The following is a 4,339-nucleotide window of genomic DNA, read 5'->3' as shown; positions in this document are numbered from 1 at the left end:
TATGTCAAAGACGAAAAAAAGGGTTTAAGTATAAAAACAATACTGCTTTAAATTGTTTTTCCAAAAAAAAGAAAAATTCTTCGGTTTAATGTAATTGGATTTTTGTTTTTCTGAGCAAAAAATAAATATCATACATTTTCCCCTGATTTACAGAAGAGAGCCACTAAAATGTCATTCAGTGTAACAATCTTGTCAGGCATATTTACAACAAAAATCAATTTATGACATATTAAAAGACTAATTATTTTCACCGCAAATACTAATTAGCTGTAATTTAAAAAAATTTTTTTAAACATGCCACTATCCTAGGTTTTGCCCATTTATCAGTAAGATTTTTTTACTCATTTAAAACACAATAAAATTTAATATGCTCTCTTATTCTTTTATATATTTTAATATGCACACGTCAGAATAAGCATGTTGTTTGAATTTTTGCATAAATATTCTGTTACACTGAATGACACTGTCACATTATTTCACCAAATTTTAACGTTTTATTCTCCAAAAACTTATTTGAAACCTTAAATGTACACACTTAACTTACATTTAATGTGCTTTCTATGGACATAAAATCACTTGTAAATGTTGTATATATATATATATATATATGTTTTTAAATTGCATTTAAAAAAAAAATAATAATTATCCCCCAAATTGTGCAGCCCTGTGATTTTTAATCTAATGCAGTGACATGAAGAGAGCATCTGCTTTATTGCTGTATCTGTTGTAGCAGTACGTTCATGTGTTGTTCGGTGCTATTTCTAGTTGTTGGCGTGTGCATGCTGTTCCTGTTTAACTTGGGTTAAAGTTGACGTGACGTCCATCACAGCTGCTGAGGAGAAAGCCTGACTCTCCACCGAACACATGCTGCTCTTTTGATTCTGGCCTGCGGTGTTTGTGAAAGCACTCAGTAAAACTCATCTGTTGTTTTCCTGTAATCAGTTTTGGTAGTGTGCCGAACATCTGCGGCCGGTTGTAATTGTGTTTGTGACTTTTGCACCGTTTGATATCTTAAGCTGGATTTGAATGATCATACTTGAATACTGCTCCTGTTATTTCTGCCAAATAGTGTGCTAGTGTGCTATGCTGAGATTCTCTCCCTCGCAGGCCACGCCTCTCTGTTAGAAGCCCCGTCCATCACACACAAGCCCCTCCCCTCCTCTGTTACATCATCAGCTGAATTCAGAGTAGATTAGTAGAATTTAATCTTGAATAAAATTAATACGGATTATATGAATAAAAGAAATAATATTTAATTATTATTTTAAAATGTAAATAATAAAATAGAATAATTAATTTCAAATTTTTTTTTTGGTCAAAATAAATTGCCTCACAATAGAAATGTACTGTGCAAGTGAAACCTTGGATGTAAAAATGTCTTGAGTGTGATATTCCTTAATAATATTAATCTAAAATAATAATAATAATTATCATTTTGAGAAGTGTGCTTGCAATTTATCTTATGCATTATTACTGTACAATAGTAATACTGTATATGTCTTTCATAATTTTTTCAAGTTCACTGGACTTTTATTTTGGCAGTTTATATATAAATATAATAACTTAATAAATCTCATAAATGTAATTTTATCAAATAAAGAGCTTCACAATAGAACTTTCCTGTATAAATTAAAACTTAGATGTAAAAATAACATTATAGTTTATTTAAATAGTGCTTTGATAATTATTGATGCTAGTCTTTTTTTTCTTTTGTGATGATTTGAATTTGATTCATTTAAATCCATGCTTTTGAATGATTAATCCAAAATTCTATTTTAGGATTGTTGCGATACTATTAAAGTTCCGTTAATATTTTGAATCCATTTTTTTTTTGCTTTTATGTTTTCTGGTTTCATTTTAATTTCAGTTAAAGTTTTAGTAATTTTGTTGCACGTTTTCGTCATTTTTATGAATTTTTATTTCCATACATCGTTAAACAAAATTAAAATGAGAAATGAAAACACAGAATGCTTAAATAAAAAGTATATTTTATTTCAGATAATATTGGTTTTATTTCAGGCAACAAAAATACTTTTTTCTATGGTCATGATTTTAGTCTCAGTTTTAGTTGACCACAATAACTCCATGTTTTAAGGCCTGGATTCTGTCCATGTTTTCCGCATCCTGGAAATCTCCCAACTAAAGGAAGTGCTTTTCATCACACAATAAGATGCACTGAAATGTCCTCGAAAGTTACCCGCTGATTGTGTGCCGTGTTTTCTGGAGTGTGTGCTGTGAGAGGCATGTTGGGACGGCCTCGGCTCCGCCTGCAGCTCTTCCCTCCCTAAACGGGCCCCTCTGATGGGATATAGGGCCCCTGTTCCTCTGCATCTACCTCCTTTTGTCCTACGAGCCTTTTCTTTCGCTAGCGAGCGCTAAAAACCAGGTCTAAAGTTCAGCGTCTGATGTGCAGATCTGGGTCAAGTCGAACATTTGGAAAGCATTTTTATTTCCATACATCGTTAAACAAAATTAAAATGAGAAATGAAAACACAGAATGCTTAAATAAAAAGTATATTTTATTTCAGATAATATTGGTTTTATTTCAGGCAACAAAAATACTTTTTTCTATGGTCATGATTTTAGTCTCAGTTTTAGTTGACCACAATAACTCCATGTTTTAAGGCCTGGATTCTGTCCATGTTTTCCGCATCCTGGAAATCTCCCAACTAAAGGAAGTGCTTTTCATCACACAATAAGATGCACTGAAATGTCCTCGAAAGTTACCCGCTGATTGTGTGCCGTGTTTTCTGGAGTGTGTGCTGTGAGAGGCATGTTGGGACGGCCTCGGCTCCGCCTGCAGCTCTTCCCTCCCTAAACGGGCCCCTCTGATGGGATATAGGGCCCCTGTTCCTCTGCATCTCCCTCCTTTTGTCCTACAAGCCTTTTCTTTCGCTAGCAAGTGCTAAAAACCAGGTCTAAAGTTCAGCGTCTCTGATGTGCAGATCTGGGTCAAGTCGAACATTTGGAAAGCATTTTTTCTCTTTCCGGAGCCGAGTTGCAGTCTTCTTCTTCCCTGCATGGCCTGGGATCGTTAAGGGGAAACGCTGTGGCGTGGGAGTCGGAATTCCAGCGGATTCCGGACGGGATCGGAGTTCAGTGTCGAGTCGATGCAGTGAAGTTGTCTGACGTTTCCAGAATGGTCCGTGTCTTCATCTGATCCACAGCCTGCTGTTTCTGCACGAAGAGATTCCAGAAGATAACGTCATGTTTTCATTGCATACTTAGTCATTGTAGCTTTCCAGTGTGCAGTATGTGAATTTGAACATTAATTAAAAATTAAGAAAAATGTAAACATAATGACTAAATATGAGCATACTGAGAAATCTAAAAATAGATTTTGTGTAATGTTTTTACTCACCGAGGCTGCATTTATGTGATGAAAAGTGCAGTAAAAACTGTAATATTGTGAAATATTATTATCATTTAAAACAGCTGTTTTCTGTGTGAATCTCTGTTAAACTGTAATGTATTTCTGTGATGCGCAGCTGTATTTTCAGCATCATTACTCCAGTCTTCAGTGTCACATGATTTTCAGAAATCGTTCTAATATGCTGATTTGCTGCTCAAGAAATATATGCATAATAATTATAACTATTATTTCACCATGTAAATTATTTTAATAACAGGTTATTATAATTTTGTCTTTTTAATGTAATTTGGATAAATAATAATAATTATTATTATTTTACAATATAAAAATATATGAAATTATAAATAAAAATATTTACAATGTAAATTTTTTTTATTTAATTTTAATAAATTATTATTTTATTATTATTATTATGTAAAATCTTATTACGTAATCTTAATAATGATTTTATTTTTACAATGTATAATTTTTTTTTGTTAATTTTAATAAATTATGACTATTTTTATTATAACATACTAATAAAAAAGTAATAATAATTTTTTATTATTAAGTCATTCATTAAAATTAAATTTAATTATTTAATTTTAATAATAAATTATTATTATTATTATTATTTTTGCAATGTAACATTTTTATAGTTTAATTCCTGCTTCCTGTAGATGTCTGAAAACTCCTCAGGGCTTCGAGATGCTACAATATATATATAAATGTAATTCATTCCTATGATGCAAAGCTTGATAACTTTGCTAATAATCAGAAATGTTTCTTGAGCAGCAAATCAGCATATTAGAATGATTTCTGAAGATCATGTGACACTGAAGACTGGAGTAATGATGCTGACAATACAGCTGCGCATCACAGCAATAAATTACATTTTACTATATATTCACACAGAAAACAGCTATATTCAATTGTAATAATATTTAACAATTTTATTGTTTTTACAGTATTTTTTGTAAATAAACG

General features: G+C 31.7%; 1 protein-coding gene across 4 annotated transcripts in view; it reads left to right on the top strand.

Annotated features, from left to right (window-relative positions):
- Positions 1 to 4,339, top strand: part of vdra (vitamin D receptor a) — a 59,449-nt gene that overhangs the window by 26,218 nt on the left and 28,892 nt on the right. The window contains exon 1 of one of the 4 annotated variants that reach the window (XM_016504409.1): positions 2,572 to 3,142. The exons of the other annotated variants lie outside the window; for them this stretch is intronic. The gene's annotated coding sequence lies outside the window, so the exon portion shown is untranslated. Of the gene's footprint in view, positions 1 to 2,571; positions 3,143 to 4,339 lie in introns of those variants that run through there. 4 annotated transcript variants of the gene reach the window in all.

This window comes from Sinocyclocheilus anshuiensis, unplaced genomic scaffold (assembly GCF_001515605.1).
Source record: "Sinocyclocheilus anshuiensis isolate Anshui unplaced genomic scaffold, SAMN03320099.WGS_v1.1 scaffold1762, whole genome shotgun sequence".
Lineage (NCBI taxonomy): Eukaryota > Metazoa > Chordata > Actinopteri > Cypriniformes > Cyprinidae > Sinocyclocheilus > Sinocyclocheilus anshuiensis.
This window is presented reverse-complemented; position numbering and strand designations above follow the sequence as displayed.